The sequence below is a fragment of the Phacochoerus africanus genome, chromosome 1 (assembly GCF_016906955.1).
Source record: "Phacochoerus africanus isolate WHEZ1 chromosome 1, ROS_Pafr_v1, whole genome shotgun sequence".
NCBI classification, from domain to species: domain Eukaryota; kingdom Metazoa; phylum Chordata; class Mammalia; order Artiodactyla; family Suidae; genus Phacochoerus; species Phacochoerus africanus.
Window position 1 is genome coordinate 52,903,611 of NC_062544.1, and position 13,692 is coordinate 52,917,302.

The 13,692-nt window shown below is 42.8% G+C and overlaps 1 protein-coding gene across 6 annotated transcripts in view; it reads right to left on the bottom strand.

Annotated features, from left to right (window-relative positions):
• The window catches only part of GHR (growth hormone receptor), a 291,988-nt gene extending 278,680 nt beyond the window's left edge, over positions 1 to 13,308 (bottom strand). For 3 of the 6 annotated variants that reach the window (XM_047766385.1, XM_047766394.1, XM_047766374.1), the window contains exon 1: positions 13,177 to 13,307. The gene's annotated coding sequence lies outside the window, so the exon portion shown is untranslated. Of the gene's footprint in view, positions 1 to 12,356; positions 12,738 to 13,176 lie in introns of those variants that run through there. The other 3 variants (XM_047766341.1, XM_047766349.1, XM_047766358.1) reach the window with 2 other exon arrangements.
• Between the last annotated feature and the right edge of the window lie 384 nt (positions 13,309 to 13,692).

The window sequence follows — 13,692 nt, forward strand, 5'->3', positions numbered from 1 at the left end:
AGGCGTTTAATATTTAAAGTGTAGGCTCCGAAGCCAGAAAACATGTGTCTTGATTTTAGTTGTGTCATGTACCACCTGTAAATTCTTGGGCAAGTAACTTCTCCAAATTTTGTTCCCTCATGCATCTCAGGTGCTTAAGGCCATGTGATTCACAGTTAGAAGGATTAAATGTGACATGTCCAGACAAAGCTAAGCACACTGAAAGGACTGGGTTGTGTCTGATTTAGGGGGTCCTGCTTCATATTTGATGTTCAAGACACATATTCAAAGTTAAATTTCTTCCAAGGTGTCACACTGGTATGAGTACTTCTTTGCTAACTGATGGAGGCTCAGCTATACATATATATGCCTATTGAATAAAATTGTGTTCTTATTGTTGTTTTGATATATTTGTTTTAATACCATACCCTGTGTCCAATCTGTTACTGGAAATGACTATCATTGTGTTTTCACTCACAGAGCTTACTAGTTCATTATAAAGATTAGTTGGTTGAACATATAAGAGGACCCAAATAAAAGAGTGTATGCAGAGTATTTATGTTTTAAATAAATCCAAGGTGATATTCTGGACTGAATTCTGGAATAGGAAAAGGACATTAGTGGAAACACCAAGAAAATCTGAATAAACTCTGGAGGTTTAGTTAATAGCATTAAACTAATGTATTTTTTTTTTTTTTAGTTTTGATGAATATACCATGATTGTGGATGTTAATATTGGGGGAAACTGGACAAGAGCTATACAGGAACTCTACAGGGCTATACAGTCTTTGCAACTTTTCTGTAAACCTGAAATTAATACCAAATAAAATATTTATTTAAAAAATCATATTGTTATCCCATGCAAGTCACCTGTCCCTTCCCCAGCCAAACTCCCTCACCCCTACTACCACACAGGGCCCCATTTCTAACCACCAGCACCTGTATTTCTTTGCCTAGAGGTTTTCTTCTGCATCTGGAGACCACTTTGCCCCCCAACCCTGTCGTGTTAGTGACCAGGAATAATGACAGATGGAAGTTGGTGGGTAAATATTCAAATTCTTTCAACCTTGGGTGAGAGGTCTCTGAGACGTGTGTTTTGCCCGAGGTCCCAAAATCTCTCAGGAAGATGATCAACTCCAGCTGACAATGGTGGTAACTTTCTTGGCAATGCACCCTTTACTGGCTCCTTTCCTTCCCTTTATCACTTTCCCACATAAGATTTTACCTGAATCCTTATATTATGGCCTCCTTCTGGGAGAAATACAAATTCTTAACTATATTTGCTGATCAGATGAAGTGGCTACTGAATATATCACTTTCAGGCCATTTTTGGAGAGGTGTCCTGGGTTATCTTTGATTCCCCAGAATGAGCTCCTTGATCCATAGCATGAGGAAATCTCACATAATTGTAAATACACTAGGAATTTGCACATGAAAGTCATGTGTTTTTGGGTGTGTAGAATGAAAATAAAATTTTTGGAAGAATGCCAATATAACTTATATTAATACTTAATACTAAAATGTATTTATTCAACCAAAACTTACTAAGGATTTTCTATGGGATATAACATGACCAAGACAGAAAAGGTCTGTCCTGTTAGGCAGTTTACATCTTTGTTGGTGGTGATGGACAAAAAAAATAGAAAAACAAATTAATAAACAAGATAATATTAGATAGTGATAAGTGCTGTGAAGAAAATAAAGCAGGGTTATATGACAGCATGACCTAGCTGGGAAAAGGTTACTCTAGCTGGGGGTCAGAACATTCCTTTGGAGAAAGTGACATTTGAGCTGGACCCTGAATGACAAAAGGGAACCAGTCCTACATGGATGTATATGTGTGTGTATGTGTCTGTGTGTGTACACGAACACACACACACACGCCTCCTTCATATCACAAAGTCAAGTCTAAAGAGTGTAATGTCCTTTCATAAAGTATTATCTCTCTATTCTCCATAAAATACAGGTCATATTGCTATTCAGAAAATAGGAGGATTACTTGTTAAACACATATATTAAAAAGACAAGATGTCTGAGATTGCTTTAAAATACTCAGGGCGAGGCAGGGCGGAAAGATGAAATAAGGATAGCAAAATATTGGAGTTCCTGCTGTGGTGCAGTGGTTAAGAATCTGACTGCAGTGGCTCTGGTCTCTGAGGAGTCTCGGGTTGATTCCCTGCCCACTGCAGTGGGTTAAAAAATCTGGCATTGCTGAAGCCGCTGTGTAAGTCTTAGCTGTGGCTAGGATTCAGTCCCTGGCCCAGGAACTTCCATGCGTGTCAGGGGTGGCCACCAAAGAAAAAAAATAGCAAAATATTGATGACTCTGAAAACTGAGTAATGGGTACCTGGGGTTCAAAATGCTATTCTCTTTACTTTGTACATGCTTAAAATTTCCCATAATTAAAAGTTTTTTGAATAAGTATATATCTAGGAAAGACAGAAAATTCCCGAAGTTACAAGAATCCTGTGTCACCAAATATTCGTTATGAATTAGGAGGTCAAGCAGGAACAGTGGCCAATGGAAGCATGAAGGTATAAGGAAAAACTCTGGACTGTGAAATGAGCAAGGAGATTACTGAATATCTTCTCAATGGAATGTTGCACCTCCAGGAATTAACTGATCCCATAGAGGTCTGGGCCTTTGTCTTTGACGATGCTATTTTACTGTTACAAGGCATCAGAAGTTGTAAAAATGAGCTATAGAAGTGATTTTTGTCCATATGAATGCAAATCAGTTGTATCCAGTGGAATGTAACTGATTACTGCTCTACAGATGGATCAGAGTTTGCAGATTCATTTCAACGTTCTGCTACTGTATATACACTCATAATTCTTTTTAAAAATAGCTATAACATCTCTTCAAGTTCCTTCATTAATTAATATCTGTATTATTTTACGTCTGTTTGTTTTCTATCTGTAGAAGACTCATGATTTTGCCTTTAAGAGAATTAACTTGTAACAAACAGAAGCAACTTTAAAGCATTTCAATAATGGGCAAATGTGCCTTTGGGGGTCAGAGTCTGCAAATGTTTTCAAAGTCAAGGCCTGAAACACTCTTTGGCTTTTGTGTGTATCCTTCTGGGTTCTCCTGCGTTACGATGTATCCTCATAGGCTATTTTCTACCCAGAAAGGCCTTTTACCATAATCCCCACAACCCCAACTGGCCAACTTTCAACTGTCCCTTAACTCAGAAGAAGTATCACTTTGCCTATGAAGGGTCTCTCATCATCGACAGAGAGAAATCTCTCTGACAAACATATACATCCAGGAATGGCTTTTATTACTGATTTGCGAGTTCCCATTGTGGCTCAGTGGTTAATGAATCTGACTAGGAACCATGAGGTTGCGGGTTTGATCTCTGGCCTTGCTCAGTGGGTTAAGGGTCCGGCGTTGCCATGAGCTGTGGTGTAGGTTGCAGATGTGGCTCGGATCCTGAGTTGCTGTGGCTGTGGCATAAGCCGGCAGCTACAGCTCCGATTCGACCCCTAGCCTGGGAACCTCCATATGCCGTGGGAGCAAACCTAGAAAAGGCAAAAAAAAAAAGAAAGAAAGAAAAGTGAAATTTCATAAGCCACCAGTAAACATCTGGTAGACCTTTCATTTCTGTGATGTGGTAACAGTCTGGGCACATTAACAGAGAAGTCACAAGAAACTAAGCTCTGGCCAGCAGTCCTCTTCCGAAGGAGGGAAATTTCAATATTTCAAACAAAAGAGATACTTCAAGGACTCATTCAAGCCCTAACTTTGGTGGATCAGAGAAAGGAGGAGGGGGCAAAAAGCAGTAATTAACTTCAAGTGATCTTTCATGAGTGAAGGTTTTAAGTCTCTTCTCTTAGAACAAGTCTCTTCTCTTGGGCCAGCCGTTGTTTAAATTGAAACTACAACAGCTTTTCGAAGTAAGAATCACCATCCCCATTTTTCAGATAAAGTTCAGAGTGTTTGATTAACTTGCTGAGAGTCATAAAGGTAGTAAAGGGCTAAGCTGGATTCAAGTGCCTCCAACAAGCCAGATTTGTGTGATTCCAAAGCCTCCTCCAGGCCCTTCCAGAATGCCACCCTACCATTAGGCTTCTGCAGTGGTTGCCACCTCAGAGGGCATCTGCCAACCCTCACTCACGGGCAAATCTCTGTGTCCCCAGAGAAAAGAACCACTGTTCAAGTGTCACTTGTCTCAATTCATAACCCCCAACTCAGGTAGTTAACATGGCTGATTGTCACCCGCACATGGGAATGACAAAGCTCAATAGCACGCTATTCCATGGTGAAAATCAATGTTTATGAGTGGGACTGTGGTGTAGCAGAAGGAGCCCTTGAAAAGAGCCTAGAACAACTGGGTGTAAATCTGTCATGGCTGCACTGGAGTTTAATCCTAGGGAAGTCTTGTCACTCTCATTTCCTCACCTCTAAATAAAGTAAGGATGTTGTACTCAGCTTTCAACAGGGGTCTACTGGCATTCTTCCTGGGCAGGGCTGCCCCTGGCATGAAAGAGACTTAGCATCCCTGACTCTGGGCACTAAAATCTTCTAACTCTTTGTAGTCAACCCTATTTCCAAATGCCACTAGGCCCTGCTTAGCTGAATAGCAGAGAATCACTGGTGGATGATCTCAAATTTTATGAGGCCCTATGGCTCTATCAGGCCAAGACTGTCAGCATAAGCAGGTGGCAAGGAATTGGGGATGAAGGAGGAAATCCCAGGCCAACTCTACCATTGTAGGGTCCATTTCAGATCCATTCTTGAGAGGAAGCCATGCTATTGCTATCTTTAATAGGTCTCTTGGGGTACTGTTAAAGAAGTTGTAAAATAGAATTTATACAACGTTCATACAAAAGAAGTTTGCAGAGACACTTGCAACAGTGGCCATCCCCAGTGAAGACCTGTATGCAGCATTTGTAATAAGCCAAGAGAAGGGCTTCCAGTGGAAAACAAATCCACAGCCTAGCACACCCTGCCCATTCCCTGTTACAAGTAACCCAGGGAACCCCAGATATACCTCCTAGTGCTCAGTCTCTGAACTCCTCACATAAAACACCAACCTATCAAAAAAATTTATCAGATTTTATGTCCTGGCTCTGGAGTTACTTTGCTCATAAGTTCTCTCCTCAAACACTTTAGCCCAAATGATCTCCCTTCTCTCTAAATAAATGTAGCATTTACATTCTGTAATTTTTCATTAAATTGTATGATTGTCAGCTATTCCATAGTCACATCGTGTCCATCATTAGTGTTGCCTTCCTAGCTTGAATGCTAGGTCCCCAAATCAAGGGGCATGTCTTATACAACTTTTATATTTCCCAATGTCCTGCAGTAATGACTCATAAATATGTGTTCTTCAATGGAATACTACTCAGCCATAAAAAAGAATGACATAATGCCATTTGCAGCAACATGGATGGAACTAGAGAATCTCATACTGAGTGAAATGAGTCAGAAAGACAAAGACAAATACCATATGATATCACATAATTGGAATCTAATATCCAGCACAAATGAACATCTCCACAGAAAAGAAAATCATGGACTTGGAAAATAGACTTGTGGCTGCCCAATGGGAGAGGGAGGGAGTGGGAGGGATCAGGAGCTTGGAGATACAACTTAGAATAGATTTACAAGGAGATCCTGGTGAGTAGCATTGAGAACTATGTCTAGCTACTCATATTGCAACAGAACAAAGGATGGGGAAAAAAAATGTATACATGTAAGGATAACTTGATCCCCTTGCTGTACAGTGGGAAAAAACAAATAAAAAAAAAGAAAAAGAAAAAATAAATATGTGTTCTGTCTTTGATTTTTTAAAAAAGTGATCCCCAAAATACCACTAGCTTGGCCAAACTTGCATCCTGTAAGCTAATAAAATGTCTCATTTATCCAGCATCTTTTCCTAAGTAGTTTTCAAAGTACTTTTCAGATGACATAATTAACTCTCGCATGCCTTATATGTACTGAAAGATTAAATAAAAACACTCAAGTTTACAGGACAAAGGTAAAGAGAATTATAATCTTATGCTCTGTGATGACAATATACTAAGAGCTGGCAAACTGGATGTGTCTCCCCAGTCCTACCAAGTCCCACGAAAAAAATTCAAAACATGTCTCCATGCCTTCAAAACATGTCTTGTTTCAAATGTTAGAAATTTCTGGAAGTTTCCAGGGTCCTGAACAAGATCCACTTGGGAAAGCCAGACGTCAAGTGTGGGCACCATCCTTAATCTAAGGAGAATGATATCAAATTTGCATTATGAGCTTAGATCCTAGTTATCACCCAATCCTTCCACATCCCTTTGTCCCCAATTCTCCACATACATCTTGTCAACACTTCCATTTCTCTATTTTACTACATATTAAGGTCATTAATAAAATATTTACTGAATGTCCATTCTATGACAAGCAAAGTATTGTTTTGCCAATGTCTCTAAGGGAACTAAGATTCTACATTGATTTTCATATGAAAGAAATCCTTCCTCTTCATCTCGCTGCTCTTTCATTCATCTTTCTGACTTGCTAGTATAAAAATCATGTCTTTTCTTTATTATCATCATCTCGCCCAGGGATTCTGGCATCTTCTACCTCTGTGGGAAGAAGCCATGGAGAGATTCTGTCTTCCGGAAGCTTTCCATAACTTCTCATTCACAGATACTTTTCCAGGCGTTTTTTCACTTCCCTTTGCCACACTGAGGCTTGGGGGAATAACAATAATGGAGCTTGAATGATAGGGTGAAGGAGGATCAGATGCCATCATCCTGAGCAGGGACAAAGGCTGATTTCCTGGCCAATAGCAATCAGAATGGGAAGTGTGACAGGATTCTCATCAGGCATCATCGAGCTTGAGATGAGCTATTTATTGCAACATGGTAGCACCTTCTGTTTCAATGAGCACAGGGAGAGAACCATGTAAGACTGTTTTGTACTGGTCACACTCCACTGTTTTGGATGTGGCCACTCAAAGAAACAAAAAAGATGGATGAAATGCTTAATATGATAAAGTACATATTTTTAAGCAAGAAAAAATGATTTTCCTTTGCACCAATGGATTTGTCATATTCTAATATACTACATGATGGAGGATAATTATATATATATGAATGACTGGGTCACTTTGCTGTACAGCAGAAACTGACAACATTGTAAATCAACTATAACAGAAAAAATAAAAATATTAAAAAATATTCTAATATAATAAAGGAACAGAGAGGGGTGCCTTATTGAAGGTTTTGAATAATACACTACTTTAAATGTTTCATTTTATAAACAACTGAGGATACAGTCAAGGAGTCACTGCAGCAAATGTCTAGCATAGCAGCCTGTCCACCACTTGTAAACACATAAAAGCACCTGTTCAGTTTGCAAGACCTTCTGGTTATAATGCTGACTGAGGGCTTTGTCAAGTTGCTCTCCCCCACCTGTGCCAGGTCTCCACGAAGCGAGCTTTTTTCCGAGGATACACTTTTCCGCTTAGAAGCCCAGCCAGCTGGAGATAGACTTGTTTATGTTGAAACAAATTTACAATCTAAGAAGTACAATTCATTTTGGATCATAATGATATTCTTCTAAAGAAAACTGAAGTCTAGTCAATAGCAAAAGAAGCAAGCTCTAATCAGGGCAGTAAACACATCTGGAAGTTTTAAGGCCTCTGTAGGAGAAATAATCTACTGATTTTGGAACGGAGTATTTGAAGGTAAATTGAAATGCTAATTAAAAACACACAGCCCAACAATTTCTGACAAAATCACTACCTTCCCATGAATCATTAGTAGGTGAAATTGGTACCTGACCTAAGGCTTCATTAGCCTATATTAAAAGGTAGTGAGAAATATCCAACAAAGAAGCTGAGACTAAACAATGACCCTCTCTGTCTTCCTTCTTTTAAGAGTCTGGTACTCATCATGGAATTTTGTTTAGCTCAAAGCAAATACAACAAAAGAAAACTATTTCAGAAAGTCTTCCTGTGTCAGACCATTAGAATGGGAGCTGGAAGCACAGCCGTAAGTATATTTTTTTATCTATTTTATTTAATTGATTTTTTAAAAATTAATGGTAAGGGAACAGAATCAGCAAACATTATTTCTTGATGCTTACATTCAATATTGCTGCATATTGTTGGATAAGTGATATAAATTATAGCTTGATTGTCCAAAGCTGTCCACATTCATTCAACTAACACTCTTTCCACAACTGCTATGTTTACTGCATTCAACTAGGTTTATGTAAAACTGAATAAAAATTATTTTCTGTTTTTGAGAAACCTGCTGCCCAGCAAGGAAGACAGATATGTAAAAAGTAGACCATGAAACTGAAAATGAATGAAATAGGTTTTCCCAGAGACGTTTGAGCAAAGCCCCAAAGGAGCTGAGAGAAGAGAGAAATTGGGTAATTTAATGGATTCAAACATAGCCCTGAAAAGAATCCTAAGAAGTCATCTTGTTTACTCCTCTTTTTTTGTTGTTGTTTTTTGTTACTAATGTGTAAGAAACATGAAACCCAAGAAAGTTATATAGTTTTCGAAAATTACAGAGCTTAGAGGAGACCCAGGTTTCTCGACACCTAGTTTACTATTACTTCATATTATGCCATCCTAACTTGAGGGGTTCTTATATCACACTACAACTTTGGTTTAGCAATTACATGTCCGAAGACTTATCAGTGGGTCTGCTGTAATTCTGGGCAGGGGAGGGTAGATAGGAGATAGTGAGCAGTGAAACAGATTTTTGAACTTTAAAAAAGACACCTTATCACTGCTTATTTTCTCCCTCTATATGAGAACAGAATAAAGCACAGGAGCTAATGTGATATGGATGGAGACCTTAATGCAAAGGTGATGAGAGAGGACCCTTCTACACACACACACACACACACACACACACACACACACACACACACACGGGTAAAAGCAGGGACAATTTCATTTAAGAGTACAAGAGTCTCACTGGCCCCTCGTGCACACAATGGGGCCTTCTGATGGGCCCCGGAGGGCAGACTGTATCACACGTTGGTTTTCTCTCTTTGCCCAAAAAAGAAATGGTCATTTCTTTCACCCCAGACTTGCTGAAATAAACAACATTGCCATCATCGTCAACCATAAACATTTCCTGCAGGAAGACAGAAGATTCTCAGCTGTAGAGGATTCTCAGCTGATGGCAGGGAAACTCATAATTTTAGTCAGGAAGCCTCAGACTGATACACAGAAGCGAACTCAATCATAACAGGTAGGTGTCAAATGCAAAGTACAGGCCGGACATGCTACAGCCCCTAGGGCAGCGGGCACTGGAATTTTCATAGAGGAGAAAAGTGAGTCTCAGAGGAGGAGTTAATTTGCATGCTGGTGGTAAAGCTCAGACTCAAACCAGCTCCGGGATGGGTCCCAAAACGGTTGCTTTTGAACCATACCTTCTCCCCTGTTTTGCTTCCTTCCTCCAAGAAGGCAAGGGCTTGGTAAAGGAAGAGCTTGAGGGAACTCCCTTAGTGCTAATGGTGAGATACACCTGCTCTAGGCTTCCCTGCAGCATCAGCAAGCCGTCACCTCCAGAGGGAGATGAGTTGTTGAGTCAGTTCACATCCTGTATGTACATCTTAAATCCCAGTTGCCCGAGGAAGCATTTCTGTCTGGTATACTTTCACCTCATTTAGGGCCAGATGGCATACTCTCTAGGGCGTGGACAGAGCAAGCCTTCAATAAATGCTGACTGCCGAGCACTGACTCATGCTCAGGGAAGCAGACACAATGAGGTCTGTGAAAAGAGTACCTTGCAACTTAAGTCTCCACCTGTCTGTAGTATGCGGCTTCAATTAGAACATTCCACATCTGCTACTTTGGGGGTTAGTATCCCTTGATAGTAAGAAATTAGGTAGCTACCTTCACTGCACATAGAAGTCTATTTACCTGCACAGTGTTACGCTTTCCATCAACTGATAGGAAGTTCAGGATGAAAAAATGTTTTGAAACTATTATCACAATGTTTTGACTGTTAGTCATCTAAAAAGAAGGAGTTTTTTGACAGATTCAAAACTAGTGAACAGTGTAGTGAGATGGCTAAAATAGAGCATGAATATTAAGCTGACTTAATAGGTGCAGAAAGTCCAGAACTAAGGATTTCATATCTGTTTTTTTTTTTCAAAGGCATACATTAGGAGGGATGGTGGGAATCAGGAACATATTCATACAGGTCAGGACAGATAAGGGTGGAACTCCACAACGGGTGAGGAACAGGTCCAAGAAGAGACCAAAAAAAAAAAAAAGAATTCAGGAAGAAGGAGTAAAAGGTTTGTTTTCTAATATTTTTAATATAGCACTTAAAGGGAAGTGGGATTAGTTTCCTAATGTGTGACTTCAGCAACTTAAGATGGAAATCTTGCTTTCTCACTGGCCAGTCCATTCCAGGAGAGATTCATTTTTAGAAAGTTCTGCCTTATACTGAATCAATATTTTCTTCTACCCAGGAGCCCAATGGGTAGTTTACCCAAATAGCAGACATCTGACGCCAGTCTTACCAAACTTCAATTCTCATCAATTTAAGATTCAGAAAATGATTAGGTGACTTGAATGTTCATCTGATTTAAATCCTTACCATGGAGATGATAGGGTTTTCTTTTTTAAGAAGAAAGAAGTTATGGTTTGTGTGAACACACCAAGAAGTAGAAAATTATTTTCACTACTGACATACTTTTAAAAAAACGTGTTCTCTGAAAGCAAACTAAGTCCCCATAACTGTGCAATGTACCGGTAGAATGACCAGAGAAGCTTAAGGTGAGCAGGTTTAAAAAATATAACCCATGCCTTTTTTTCTAAGCTGAACAATTTGTTGTGCCACATTCTCACTGTATCACTCATTTATCTTTACATTAACAGTCCTTACCAGCAGATAGCCAAAAAGGCTCGCCAAGTTGGACCAACTTCAAGATTTGTTTCCATGCTGGGATGCTTCATGCACTTGGCAGAAGTAGGCTTCAACTGGGGCTCATTTATTACATTATGCTATAAACATTATGTCTTGAGCTAACTAGATACTCAAAATGACAATCCCATAGGTTACTAAGCTCTGTAAATATCTGTTAACACAGGCACCAGAGATGGCACAGAGAAGGCACACAGTAACCATTTTTAAGAGGTTTATGATGTGGAATCTGTTGTTTAAAAATTAATAATCAAAAACACAGCCCCAAACTATGCCTAGAACAAATATTTGCAAGGAAAAGTTATGCTCAGTTTGAAAAAAAAAATGCACTCGTGTTGTCACTTTGTCAATACATTTATAGACTTTCATTTCACATCTCTGCCCATTAAGTGCCGGCTTGCCATGCAATTCAGGAGACCAAAATGATAATTTCCCTGTGATATTTTACTCCAAAAGAAAGGCTGAATGTTGACTCACCAACTTTCCTTAGACTCATATGAAGCAAAAAGTTTACAAGGGTGGAAGAAGATGAGAGATGGGACATACTTAAGCTACAGATGATGTTTTCCAACTGTCTCTGGGCTTAAAACACATCCTTCCAGCTCCATCTAAAATCCATCTGAAGGGGAATCATAAATGACCCAGGACCCCTGGAAATCGAATCTGGGAGCACTGAGCTTTGCTTTTCTCGAAAGGACACAGACTCCTCAATCACAGAAAAGTGGAACCAACAACCCTGCCTACTAAATCATTTTATTTTCTTTCTATCCAGCATCTTAATTTCCGGAAATGTTTCAATACTAGTTACCTCCAAGGTCTGTACCTTGGTACCCCAGAGAAAAGGACTTTCGGGGTGACCCAAGAAGAAACTAGCCTAGAACACCAGTTGCTCAGTGAACGGGGCGGTCTCAACATCTCTGAGGAAAGGTGAATGCCTCCCCAGGCACACACACCAGGGTGTCCAAAGCTAAACACTCCAGAGACTGGACAGCAGCACCTGGCAATCTCAGACCCACGGATCCAACTTGCCTCTGAGGTTCTGTACCCACATCTACATCTCCTAGGAACCCCTTCCTCCTAAACAGCTCTCTGGAGAGCTCCAGAGACCTCCACCTCCAGATCTCAGCCCTTCTAAGGTGGGTTTTTTCAAGTCTATGGTACTTAAATCCTACGTAGAAACTCCTATGACTTTCCAACCCTCTGGCCTCCCATTACCTTTCCCTGTCCCTTCCAAGGTCTCCTGGCAGCACAAACAGGCGGGCGGCACCTCTCTGGCCTCTTCCCCACCCACCCTACTGGCTCAAGCTCCGACACGCCTCCCTAGGCGCACACACGCTCGCGCACACACACAGAGTGCACGTACACCCATTCAGCACATATATTCCCCGCACCAGGCCACCAACTCCCGCAGCCCGGCCCCAGCAGGCGTTCCCCACCCCTGGTTATGTATAAAGCACTCACCCCAAAATAGACTTCCCCACGCACCTGAAAGTGGGTGACCCTGCCTGGAACCTTCTGTGCGCCGCACAGTCTTCTCCCTAAGCCAGCCGCTACCTCACTCACTCGCGGCTCTCACGCCTTGGGCAGCTCTCTGTCAAAAACTTTGAGCCTGGTTGATTTCATAACCACGAGTGTGTCCAAGCCTGGGGGAGCTCGGTTCGCCACGATCTCCACCCACCCCAGCTCTTGGGGATTGGTAGCCGTGACTCTACTGATCCCAGCTCCGCGGGCGCCAATGCGGCCCGCACAAACGCGCAAAGGGCGGTGCGCTTTGGGGAGGAGCGCGCGGTGTAGACGCGCACAGCCTCACAACCTCCCCACTCCTCTGGCCGCGCAGCCAGGGACCTCTCCCCGCTCAGCAGTTCCTGCCCCAGGCAGGCTTATGATGTCAAAGAGAAACGTTCGCAAAACTTCTAAGATTTTAGCAAAATTGGTTTAAGAGGAAGCCCCTCCGGGCACCACAAACACAGGTGGGAGCAGGCGCCAGAGTGGGATGGTTCGCCTGTCGACCCCAATCTCTGACCCCCCCCCCCCAACAACACACACACACGCGCGCGCACGCACACACACACAAAGTCCAGAGCGTGGATCGGGTTACAGCTACCCACCAGCTGAAAACAACTTCTTGGCGAGGAGGAGGGGAACACTGCCAACCCTCAAGTCACCAGGAAAAATATTATCTGTGTAAATGCATACGACTGATCCCCACTTTCATAAACAACTGGCGTCCCAGGCTCCACTCCCAGGCCCCCCTGGCACAACAGGGGGAAAATAACAGCCCGATCCCGGAGCCCCGTTCCAGTACCTCTGAACCGAGCCTCCGGAGAGAGAGCGCGGGTTCGCGTCCGCGCTGGGGCCGAGGGCACGGGGCCCTCCGGCCTGCGTGGCCCCAGCCCGGGGTCCCCGCCGCCGCCTCGGCTCAGCAGCAGCCGTCGCCGCCGCCGCTGCAGCAGCCGCCGCCGCCGCCGCTCCCTAGACCGCCTCCTCTTCCCATGGCTGCGCCCAGCTTGGCAGCTCGCGGGCTGTCAGGCTTGGGGAGGGGGAGGGGGCGGGGTGAAACGGGAAGGGAAGACGGGAGGCGGGGGGGTGGGAAACGGCAGCAGTCGATCACCAGGGGTCACGCCGGGCCTGGCCCGCCGCCTCCGGGACCCGGGCTGCAGCAGCAAGGGGAAGCGGGAGTTCGGGGAGGCCGGTTCGAGACCCGCTGCGGAGGCGCCGAGCGCCGTCCGGGCCGAGCATTCCGCGGAGCTGGGATGAAGCGTTCCCCGGCGAGGAGTTGGACTTGGTGCGTGTCACTCTCAGCTGGGTTGCGCGGCTCCAC